The 13186-nt window shown below is 38.2% G+C and overlaps 1 protein-coding gene across 2 annotated transcripts in view; it reads left to right on the top strand.

Annotated features, from left to right (window-relative positions):
* STAG1 (stromal antigen 1) overlaps nt 1–13186 on the top strand; it is a 366619-nt gene that overhangs the window by 148961 nt on the left and 204472 nt on the right. The gene's annotated exons all lie outside the window — the stretch shown is intronic.

Genomic DNA, 13186 nt, shown 5'->3' with positions numbered 1-13186 from the left:
TTTAAATACCTTGCATATTTAACCTTTATCATCATAGAATATCTATTTCCTATTTAGTGCTTCTGATATTGAACGCCAGTTTGATGTTAATATTGCCACTTCAGCATTTCCTTTTTTGGTTTATTCACCTAGTGTTTCTTGATCCATATCTTTATTTTCTTCTTTTTAAAAACTGAACTTTAGTTTTATCTAGGTAATAGATGTATATGATTTAAAAAAAAAATCAAATGGTACAGTAACCAAAATAGCAGTCCCCTGTCTTTCCCTACCCACCCCCAGTCCTGCTCCTCAGAGTAATGTTTTCATTTCTTTTAGCTTTTTCTTCTGATATTTATGCTACATAATTAGTTACTGTTATTTTTGACAGCGTTGTGCTAGTTGGATATGATGAGTGGGAAGTAGCAAGTACATCCAAAATCTTAGTAAGACAAATGCAAAATAGAGGGTGGGAGATAACCCCCTAAAAAATTTAGGAGTCCCTGGCCACCTCAGTGAAGTGTCTGCGCATTCACTGGTGTGGGGTATGTCATCCAAATAGTGAACTAGTGTGATGTTTTGTGAAACATAAAGATGATCAAGTTATCTATGGACTGTTGTGGTGGACAGACTCAAGTGTGACCACTCATCATTCTCACCTCCTAGTATTCATGTTCTTGAGCCATCCCTTTGAGTGTGTTGAGACCTGTGACTTGCTTCTAACCACTAATTATAGCAAGGGTGATGGGAGGCAATTCTGTGATTAATTATATTATATGGGATGCTCTCTTACTATAGACTTGCTCTAGGGAGTCTCCTTGTTGGCTTGACAGAGTTGGTGACCATGTTGGGGAACCCCACGTGGCAAGGAACTGTAGGCATCTTCTTGGCCCTGAGAATTGTCTCCAGCCAATAGCCAACGAGGAGGTCAGGATTTCTGTTCTACAACCAGCCACAAGGAAATAAATTCTTTCAACAATGCTTGGAAGTGGGTTCTTCCCGACTTGAGTCTCCAAATGAGAATGCAGCACAGCAAACACCTTGATTGCAGCCCTGTGAGATCCTAAGCAGAAGATTCAGCTGAGATGTGTCTAAACTCCTGAATCAGAAATTGTGGGATAAGAGATAACCAAGACAATTATATTGTGGCAGAGAGCAGGAAAATTAGCAGTGCTGAAGCCACAATGTGAAGGTATACTTTTGTCTATTCCGGGTAAAAACAACTTAGTATGAGTGGTCCTTATTAATTTGAGAAAAGTCATTAGCCAGGTCAGTAGCTTCATATCAATTGCCAGGGGCTTCAGCAACAGTAAAAGCCACCACCTGATTAAGTTGATGATAATCCATAGTTGTTCTGCAGGACCCATCTGACTTCCCTGTTGGCCAAACTGATGAGTTTAGGGAATGTAATAGGTTTTACCACGTCTGGTTCTTTCAAGTCTTTGATTAAACTCTGCATTTCCCCCAGGGATGTAGTATTGCTTCTAGTTTATCTTGGTAAGGAGAGGAAGTTCCATGAACTTCCATTTAGATATTCCTACCATAAGGCCCCTTATCCCATGGGTCAGAAAGTCAATGTGAGATTCTTCCAGTTGCCGAGTATCTCTATTCCAAGTATATATTCAGGAACCAGGAAAATAACCTGAGCATAGGTCCCTGGACTCTTTGGGCTCACTCTCAGTCAGATTTAAGTTACAATCCCATGTATCAGCTGAACACTGAAGCCCCTAATTTAACTAGTGGACTGCAGTAGCATTTTGAATCCCCAGGAATTAGTCACTTCAGAGACAGTGCCAATTAATGCATGAACGGTCTGGATATTTTCTTTTAACAATGCACAGTACCTCTAATTAATGGCTGCAAGTCTTTGGGGAAGGAGAAGGGGAAGATGTATAGTGTGTACTTGTAGTGGTTTTTCAGGGTCCTTCTAGAGACCTGATCTCTACTTTCTTTATTCACTGGACTCTGGATCTGTGAACTAACCCAGGTTTGGCAACTGGTGAGACGGCTATAACTCTCCACTGTGTTGATGCAAGTTAGACTTCTGGCTACCAGACCTGGAGTTTTCCCTGTTATATATATCAGACAGTAGTCTAGTTGACTGCCCACCTATTTCTTTCCTAGGGACACTGTATTCAATTAGCTACTGCTAAAGATCTCTACAGGCCAAGACATTCTGATTACCAGTATGTCCCTGCTGTCCATAACAGATAATGTACCCACCTTGTCTTTAATGAGTAAGTATGGCCACTTGGGCTGTGTTACCTTGAATCCTGTCATCTCCATTGAAACCTGGGAACTCTTCTTATTTATTTTTAAAGTTTTTGGGGTTTTTTTGAGGAAGATTAACCCTGAGCTAACTGCCGCCAATCCTCCTCTTTTTGCTGAAGAAGACTGGCCCTGAGCTAACATCTGTGCCCATCTTCCTCTGCTTTATATGTGGGATGCCTACCACAACATGTCCGCACCTGGGATCCAAACCGGCGAACCCCGGGCTGCCGAAGCGGAATGTGCGCACTTAGCCGCTGCACCACCAGGCCGGCCCCTGGGAACTCTTAATGGCCACAGCCCTTACTCATACCTGGCTTATAAAGGAGAGTAACCACAGACTTTTATAAGGATATGTATATAGTTCCTCTCTTCACTAGTGTGGTTCTCATTGCCTTCTGGGCCCTCTTGTGGAGCACAGTTGAGGAGTTAGGGGTATGACATTCTCAATCTGATAAATCCAGTCCAACATTCTGAACTGTCTAATCGTTGGATTCTTTCCTCCTCCATCCATATCAATTCTAGGGAAGCTCTGGCATCTCAACCTTTAAATCCAGCTTTCAGTGCATCACCCGGATAAGCTGTTATAGCCATTTCCAGCTACATGAAGTAATGCATTAACTCTGGAATCTCTAGTAAGTGCGCCCATCCATATCAATTAATTTGGCCTGATGTAGCATTATATTCCATCCTCCTTGGTCAAATACTTCTAGAATCTATTGCCACACATGGTCCTCGGGTATGTAAGCTATTTCCTCCTGGGTCATAGTATGTCCCTATACCCCCGGAACATGCTGAGATTTGACCCTAGTTATGGATCTAGTGGCAACAGGGGCTGGTTGTGCTGGATCTTCAGGAGAATGAGCATCACCCTTCAAGCCGTCTGCCCGTATGAGATTATCAGAGGATTTTCAAGCCAAGGAAGGCTAGTGTTCTCAGACACTGGAAAACACTTCCAGTGATGCGAGGCTTCCAATTACTAGCAGGGGTTGGGGCGGGAGGAGGAAAATTCAAAAATGTTAATTTTATCCAGGACTACCAGATGTCTCTGTTCCAGGTTTCAGGATCCCATTCTTTCCTGATCAAGGTCCTGACTTTCAAATGAGAAACTAGATGAGACTGAATTCAACTGTTGTAATTCAGCAACTTGCACATCTAAATTTTAGGCTTGATTTTCAGCAATATCAACCTCACTCCTACAAGAAAAAAGAGATTCTTCTAGGGGAATCCTGGAAGCTCTCTGGTTTTCGCACTGTGACTTACCTTAAGCTGAGAGTTAATGGACTTGTGCTTGTCATTTTCTCTTTAAGTACCCAAGTGTACACAAAAGAATCTGTCTTACACTGCTATCCGTATAGTCATGATTACTGCCTTTGTGGCAAATATGGCAGCCACTTAAGCTCTCAAGACACGTGCTTAAGTTGATGCTTCATCACAATGAGCCACAGGTGACAACTTGATAGATTTTTTTGAAACTTCTGCATGCCATAGATTACTAGCATCTCATTTCCTTGGCAAGGAGACCAGCCTTGTGCTTAATCACAAGGGCATGACCAAACCAGTCCCAAAATCTCATCTTCATTGGTTTATCTTCTGGAACCACTCCTGGGACCAATTCTGTACCAATCTGGATTCAATCAGGAGTCAGAAACCACACAGTAATTAGAAATTGGTAAAATTTATTTAAAATAATTAGTAAACTATGATAGAGGAATAACTATAAAGATTCAAAGATAATTCTTAGGGGAACCCTAAGACTGAAGGACATTTCTCAAGGAAAGACAGACTTGGAACTGAGGCTCAGACCTTGTTGGATAAGGTGAGATTGCAGCCCATTGAATGACAGAAGTTAACAGGATTGTCTCAGCCAGAGCTGATTCACAGTTGCTGGGCAGCAGGAAACAACACTGTCTGAGTTGCAGTCGTGTTGAGTATGGTAGACAGTTGTTCAGTGGAAGATGAGGCACTGCTGTTGGCATGAGACCTGAAACTTGCCAGTATCCACATCAGGAGGGCTGTATCAGGAGGATAATCATCCATCCCAGGCTGGAACACAAGGTTGCCAAAGGAACTGCACACTCTTGGCATGAGGCTGGGACAGACCACCACTGGATTTCCTTATATACACTCACTGCTGATGGACTATGCAGCAAGAGCAAGAAAAGCTAACCTTAACATACCTAAACCAAGAAGAGCAGCCCCCTCCCCCCTGCAGTGTCATTCCAGAGGTGTATGCTAATAAAGCTTAACATAGTGCTTATTGCAAAGGAGAAATGCTTATAAAGTCTTGTCTATTATCATAGAGCAGATACTAAAGGGTAACTTGGGAGCTGAGGCACAATAAATTGATAATTGACACAGAGGCTTTCCTCACTGTCTGGTGTTGGCAGGTATTTGCTTATCTCAAGAGAGAGGCATTGAATGCAGATTCGATACTCTGTATGTGGAGATAGAGTTTGTATATCTTGTCTGTCTTTAAGTATTGGTCCTGATATTTATAAGATTTTCTCTTTCTCCTTGGAATATGTGAATTTTACCTGGATATGCTTATATGTAGCATTTTCCCATTAATTCTGGGAGCAACTAGATAAGCCATGTTAATGTTCAGATTTTAATCTTTTATTGATCAGTGAGTTTTCCTGTTAAAATGATCAGTTTAATTGTCTGTCTTCCTTTTTTTTTCCTTCTTCTCAAACGTATGTGCCTGTTAGATCTACTATGTATATCTATCAAATCTTTTGCTCCTTTCCTCATGAATTCAATTTCTGTATTTTTGTTTCGTGTTGAGATTTTTCCCCCGACTCAACTTCCAGGACATTAAATTCACTGTCCATAGTGATTATTCTTTCATTCATCCAATGAATATTTTAATTTGAAAGTCTTTTTTTTTTTTTTTAACTTCCAGAAAGTCCTTTCCATGCTTTAAATTTCCCATCTGTTTCATATGCACCCAATTTACTGTTTCTTTCTCCTTGATTGCTGAGTCTTGTAGGCATATTATTTTGCTTTGACTTCTTAAGCCTCTTTTCAGTTTCGCTGGTCAAGTCAAATTTCCATTCATGTGCTGCATGATGATGTTTTGGTCAACAACAGACTGCATATATGATGGTGGTCCTATAAGATCAGTACCATATAGCTTAGGTGTGTAGTAGGCTGTACCATTTAGGTTTGTGTAAGTACACTCTGTGATGTTCGCACAGTGACAAAATTGCCTAATGACACATTTTTTAGAACATATCCCTGTCGTTAAGCAACACATGACTATATTAGGATCCCTCCATTGGCACAAATTTATGTGTAACAAGTATTGCCATGGTCTCCATTCCTGTGAGTATCACACTAACCAACAGTTCTGTTAATTGACTAGTGCTTTCCCAGCCGTAGGAGTAGGAGGCAACTCAGCTTATCTTGGTGGTCCCCTGCAGTTCCTTTGAGGCCAAGAATTTGCAGCACGCCCTGCTGGGACCCACACCTGAGGGCTTCTACTAAGAAGATTCAATAATCTTTGAAGCCTTCAGTTTTTTGAAGAACAGGAAGTACTAGTCTTTCTAAGCTTTTTTGCCAGTATCTATCCACCTCATGCTTAGCTCAGAAGAAAACTTAATTTTGTGCTGTTTCTCTTCTCTAGCAACCCCTACAGAACCCATAGCCTTGCTTGAATCCTGGGCTTTCCTCTCTTGCTTGTTTAGTCCTGAATGGGAGTGTGTTGGAGAGTGCATTAAGAATCCATATTCAGACTGTCATTTGCCAAAAGTCTTCTGATGAGAGCTTCTGCAAGATAACTATTGCAAATGTAAAGACATCTTACAAACTGGAGAGAACTGTTACAAAAATTTGAGATTAAGAAGATTGATATTTAAAATATTTTAATTTATTGGTACCATTTCTGTACCATTTTATTTATATATCACTATCTTGCAGTGCTCAGCTCTAAACCTGCTTAGGTTACCAGGTTAAATTGCAAAGTCTACTTGTTGATAATGGCTTTCTACTTCAAAAGCAGAATAATACAAAACCAGAAAAAACAAAACTGAGATTTAGTATCAAGTGAGAGTATGAAATATGCTATGCATAATATTTATTTTTCTGAAAAATGGTGTTGAAATGATACCGTGATCTGTGATTCCATTCTTAGCTATGGAATAAAATTTGGTCTGTCATGTGAAGGGTCATACCATTTATCTGAGCTTAAAAACAAATATCTCTGAGTTTAGGCCATAATATAATTGTGTAAAAGGACAATGATGTGATCACATTGTCCAGAAACTACAGTTTAGTTAGTATGGTAGGAATGGAAATAGAAATGAAAGAGTGTTGTATGTGTAGGATCAGTTTTTCTCCCCAAGCCGTTGAAGAGTTACATTAAAAAAAAAATCAACAACAAGGGGAAAAAAGGCTTTGGAGAGCTCTGAAAATCAAGAACGTTTTAGCTTATACCTGAGGGTAAAATAACAGCCTCGTCTCATGAGTAATAAGGAACTTTCAGTCTACCTATGTAGTATTTACATTTGTAGTCACAGAAAACATATATGATATTGCTAAAAGCTATGCTGAAAAAAATCATCTAACTATTAATTTGTTATACAGTGATTCTCAGTTTGGAAGAGAGAGGGCCCTTCATTCATTTAAGCTTCCTAGTTAGGGTCTTTAGTTGACAAATAGTCTGTTATCTTTGCCATCTGCTTGTCTTTCTCCAAAGCAAATGAATCTACTCCTAAGCAACAGTACAGAATACTAATTCTCTATGCCCTTGTCTGTTTAACCAAGGTCCTATCAAATAGCCTGCCAAAAGGAGTATATTTATTTAATAGAATTTCAAGAGTATGCACTCAGTGTATAGTGTAGATATCCAGATTGAACTGATTGGTGTCTCTTTACGTTTAGCTTATAAGAAGCTTAGAGGCAGATTTAAAACTCATTTTTAACTATGACATTAACTGTTCTGTTCTACATATTTGTATTTCCTCTTGTAGCCTTGACTTTTTTTTTGTTTTCTCTTTAGTTTTTCTTTCTCAATTTTTAAAATGTTATTTTTCTAACTACTGCAAATTCCTTATTATCCTGTCCTCTGTTACAGTATGATAAAATCATTATTATAGCAGATGTCATAATTTTTGTCATTTGACTGTAATCTGTGATTCACATGGTGTTTGTTATGGTTTTCTCATTGAGGATCTGTGGCTAAGTTCTTAGATATTTTCTTTGTAGTAAAGTCTTAGATTTAAACTTTTTTGGAATGGATTCAGGGCAAATCTATCAGTGTCGCAATTTATATTTTTCCATGCTACTATATATGTGTGTACATGATATCATTTATTTTAAAAGTAGAGTCATATTATACACTTTTCTCTTTTCACTTAGTATGTTATGAACAACCTGTATCATTAGTACTAATATATAAATATAGCTCATTTGTGTTAATAGTTACATATCATTCTACTGTATGTAACTTAATGAAATGTTTCTTTGTAGACATTTAGGTTGCTTAGTTTTTTTGCCCCAGTAAACAGTACTACAATATCCATGCAGGTGAGTATTTTTTCTGTGTAGGAACAAGACTGCATATAAATATTTGTAGCCAGAAGGGCAGATCTTGGCAGAGAGATGACTTGCCACTTACTAAAAATTTATTTTTCCTTTTTCACAGTAAAGGAAGTTCAAGGAGGGTACTGGCAAACAGAGACTCCATGTCTTCACTCCCCTTGCTATTAGATGTGGTTAGTTAAGTTCTTGCCAGTGAAATATTAGCCAAAGTGGTATACCACTTCCAAACCTGAATTATGAAAATTGGCCATGCTTTTCTATGTTTTTCTCTTCTGTCAGCGGGATATTAATTTCTGAGGGTCAACCTTGGAAGCTTCTTACAGAGAGTAGTGGAGCCTTTGTCAGCCTAGCTTACAGAATGATTGTGTGGCTATAACTTGTGATCCAGATATTCTAAAGTTTCTTTTTGATTGACTGTGGATATGTTATCAGAAATGTTCTTTCTGGGGGGCTGGCCCTGTGGTCCAGTGGTTAAGTCCGCACTCTCCGCTTCGGTGGCTCAGGGTTCGGATCCTGGGTGCAGACATGGCACCACTCATTAGGCCATGTTGAGGCGGCGTCCCACATGCCACAACTAGAAGGACCCACAACTAAAATATACAACTATGTGCTGGGGGGATTTGGGGAGAAAAAGCAGGAGGAAAAAAAAAAATGTTCGTTCTGGTAATCTTGGAGTTATACTGCTTGTCTTTCCCTATTCCCTAAATGAGGACAACCTGTGTTGAAATGTGAGTTTCTTGAGGTGAATGCTTGAGCCATTATTTAGAGCTTTCTTTTATAAAGATTTGCAGTTATAAATTTCCCTGTAAGCACTGTTTTACCTGTTTTCTACAAAGTTTGATATGTTGTATTTTCATTGTCATTCAGTTCAAAATATTTTCTAATTACCAAACATTTGGGGGATATTTAAGGTAATGTTTTTGTTACTCATATCTAATTTAAATCCATTATGGCCAGAGAATGTGTTCTGTATTTTTTCAGTCCTTAAAAACTGATAGAGACTTACTTTTTGGTCTTTTGGTGAACGTTCAATGGATACTTAAAAAGAATGTGTATTTTATAATTGTTGGTGGTTATGTTTTATACATGTTAATTAGGTCACGTTTATTAGTAGTGCTATTTCACATCTTATGTGTACTTATTATTTTTTGTTTGTGTGTTACTTCTTCTATCAGTTACCAATAGAGATGTGTTAAAAATCTCAACATGATTATGAATTTGCATATTTCTTCTTTGATTTAAATTTTTGCTTTATGTATTTTGAGACTTGTTATTTGGTATATAAAAATTTAGAGTTGTTATATCTTACTGATGAGTTTACCACTTTTTTTTTTTTTTTGAGGAAGATTAGCCCTGAGCTAACATCTGCTGCCAATCCTCCTCTTTTTTGTGAGGAAGATTGGCCCTGAGCTAACATCTGTGCCCATCTTCCTCTATTTTAAATGTAGGACACCTGCCACAGCATGGCTTGATAAGCAGTGCGTAGGTCCGCACCCAGAATTCAAACTGGTGAGCCCCAGGCCGCCAAAGTGGAGCTGTGAACTTAACTGCTATGCCACTGGGCCAGCCCCACCATTTTATTATTATAAAATATATCTTCATATGTTTGTAATACTCCTTTTGTCTTGATTTCTATTTTGTCTGATATAAACATAGTCATGACAGCTTTTTTTTATAGTTAATGTTTGCATAGTATGTATTTTGTCATGGTAGTGCTGGCCAGTGACAGAAGGCAGGGCCTAATCTATGTCCACAGGCAGCTGTGGGGTGCCTTGGCTCTTGCTGCCCTCACAGGTGGCTGCATATTCCCTCCTCCATGTCCCCCATGCATGCTGCAGTGGAGGTCAGTGATGGGTGTCAGGCCAGTGGTGCACAGCTGGAGGGGCTAGTCCTGAGCATGGGCACAGTGGTAGATGTCAGGGGTAGGGAAGTGCTAGACTGGTGTCTTGCACTCACACAGCTGCAGAAGCCTGAGTTGGCTGTGAGTGTGGCTTCTGGGCTCCAGTGGGGATGTGGAGGGACTCTGGTCGCTGGTGTCTTGCACTTGTGCAGCTGCAGGGATCTTGGATGGTTGTGGTATGGGTTACGTGGTGGCGAGGAGAGAGTCAGGCAGCTAGGCTAGCATCAGCGAACGCAAGTACCTGTGGGAGGAAAGCTGGCGAGATCTGCGCAAGTCCACAGTGGCTGTGTTGGCCTTGGGCTTTGTCAGAAATCTGCAGTTTGTCCGCAGAGCTGGTCTCTGTGAACTGTGATTACTCCCACTGCTTGTCTGCTAATAATAGCTTCTGCTTTTTTCCCTTGTTCCTAGCTGGCTCGGTACCTCTCAGTTTTGCTGTCTGGGCAGGGTGAAACTGAAGCAGGGCCTTTGCGCAGTGCACTTCCAGGCTGGCGAAGCTTGGTTGCTTATCTCACTTTTCCTTTCCTTGCAAGAGGAAATCTTTCTACCTGAGAAGTACCTTCTTAAGCACTGAACAATGCCAGTTTTGGAGGATAGGATAAGGCAGGCAAAATGAATTGGCTTTCATTTTCTTCTTGTGTGATTATTCTCAGTTTTGTTTTGTTAAAACTTATAAGTGGACTCTAGAGGTCTCCAGAGCTGCTTTTGTTTGTAGATAAGTGTCCAATTGTTGATCTTTGTGGGGCAACCAGGAAATGGTTTTTTCTTCCAACTGATAGGCAGTTTTTTCTTCCTTTCAGTACTTTAAATGTGTTGTTTCGTTATTCACTGGCTTTCATTGTTTTTGATGAAAAGTGTGCCATATTTCTTATTCTTTGGTCCCCTGTACATACCCTATAGCTGCTTTAAAATTTTTTCTCTTTATTGAAGATACTCAGTAATTTGATTTTGATGTGGCTCCTGTAGTTTTCTGTTTTATCCTGTCCCTCAGCCAAGACCCTATATGTTATTCACCTACTTATGCCTATACTTGGCAATGCCTCTAACAGTCACCAGTCTCTGCCAATTCAAAAGGGCTTATCTTTCTGGAGTTTAGTTCCTTAGATTCCTTTGCCTCCACATCTCTCTGATAGCTTTTAAAAGATATAACTGTGTTTTTTCCAGATGAATAACCAATTACTTCAGTGTCATTTATTATATAAACCACCCTTTTCCCTCTAAAATTGAAATATCTCCTTTGTCATAGCTTAAGTTCTACATTATACCTGGATCTATTTCTAAGCTCTATTCTCTTTATATTACTTTTGTAGTCCTATATTATTTTTAAACTATTTTGTTTTCAGTATGTTTGTCTTAAGTTTTAATATTTCTAATGCAAGTCCCTGCTTAGTCTTATTCAGAATGTTTTGGGCTCTTTGTATCTAACTGGTGGGATTACACATTGATACTAATCACTTTGGGAATTAAAGAAAATTTTGGTCACCATCCTAAGAGTGCCCTCACAGTGTTGGGCCCCATGTAGAACTAGGGTAATGGCTTTCTCCTCAGCTTTGTGCCACACTTTATTACCTGGATCACAAAGCATTTCTGCTTGGGCCCTGACTCTCAAAGTCACTCTTGACTGGGTGCATCCATTCTTAGTCCTCACCACCATTCTTAGCCAACAAGGGCTGACACATTGTTCAGTAGAGCTGAACCTTGAACAGATACCATGCCATTCTTTATTTTTCTTTTTACTCTTTCCTACAACTGTAATATTCTAAATTTCTATTTACTTTTCAAACAAAACCTCCAAGATGTTAATGTGATGAGACAGAGAAAAACAGAGTGTTATGTATATCAGAAGTTAACTAAAAGTTTTCTCTGTTGCATGGAAGAAGGGAATGTGGTTGTTCCTCAATAGAAGAGGTGATTAAAGAAGAAGTATATTCATTCAGAATGGGTCAAATTAAAAGGACTGATAATACCTAGTATTGGTGAGGATGTGGAGTATTCGATCTTACACATTGCTGGATCCTCATCCATTGCTGGTGGAAGTATAATTTAATAAACCTGTTTTGGAAAATTGTTTGGCATTGTATACTAACCCTCAACATACAGGTATTATGTGTGTTAACAAGTCTGTTACTAGGTATATATACAACAGAGAAAAATGTTTATGTCCATTAAAAGATGTATACAGTTATAGTTATAACAGTTTTATTTGTGACAGCCCTAAAATGGAAACCACACAGTAAAATGGGTAATAAATTACAGTATATAAATATAATGAATACTACCCAGCAGTGCAAAAAAGGAATTACTGATATATATAACAATGTGACTGACACTCACTGATAAAACTTTGATTGAGAGAAATCAATCAAAAGATGATGCTATTTATATGAATTTCAAAAACATGTCAACTATTAAGGAATAATAGTGAAATAATCTGGCCATTATTATGGACTGGAAGGGAACATGAGGGAGCCTGTTTCAGTTATGAAAATGTTTTATATTTTCATCTTGGTTATGGTTACACAGGTGTTATGTATTTGTAATATTTTATCAAGGTGGTAAGTTAAGATTTTTGCATCTTACTGTATATAATTATACCTCAGTATAGAGATAAAAGTGAATTTAAAAAATTTTTTTTAATTATTTTTATGCATTTCCTCTGATTCCCTACCTCCACCCAAGAAAACCCCAAACAATTCTGCTCACTGGAATCACATTAAATTTGCCTAATAATCTGGAAATACTTTACTGATACAACACTAAGCCTTTTTTTAAAAAAAATCAGTGGTATAATACTTATTTAGGTAGTTTTCTATATCTTGTAATTTTTTATAATTTTCTTCATTGACATTTATACCTTTCTTGAATTTATTCTTAGATATTTTTAGTTGTGAACAGGCTCCTCATTTATGTTTCTTATATATTGCCAGTATTAAAAAGTTATTTTGTACTTTTGTCTTTTGTCAGCTGTTTTGTCAAATCTTTCCATTATTAATCTACTTTAGTAGAGACTCTTAGATTTTCTTATCAACTGTAGGAAAGGAGAATTGTCTTTACCAATATTTTACTAGATTTTCCGTTAACTAAAGATGAAAACCCGTGTTGAATGGTTTGGCATGTGTTCTTGTCTTGTTTCCTTTTTGAGTTGAAATGTCTTAAGCATTTCAATAACAAATATATTTTAGTCTTTGTTTTTATCTTGTTTACGTACATTTCATCTAACCCTAGTTTTTCTAGAAATTTTTTTTAAAGCTTGGCTGCAGAATTTTATCAGATACCTTTTGGAGATCCAGTAATGTAATCATTTAATTTATTTTTCTCCTTTTTTGATAAATTGAATTATTTGATTTCCCAATATTGAGCCATCCTTGCATTCCTGGAAAAAATGCATTTTTAAATATGTGATGTGTACTCTTTTTATGCACTACTAGGAGATTAGGTTTTCTGATGCTTTGAAAGTTTGTATTTATGTGTAAGTGAAATTAGTTTTTGTCATTTTTGTAA

Source organism: Equus quagga, chromosome 1, assembly GCF_021613505.1.
Source record: "Equus quagga isolate Etosha38 chromosome 1, UCLA_HA_Equagga_1.0, whole genome shotgun sequence".
Taxonomy (NCBI): domain Eukaryota; kingdom Metazoa; phylum Chordata; class Mammalia; order Perissodactyla; family Equidae; genus Equus; species Equus quagga.
This window is presented reverse-complemented; position numbering and strand designations above follow the sequence as displayed.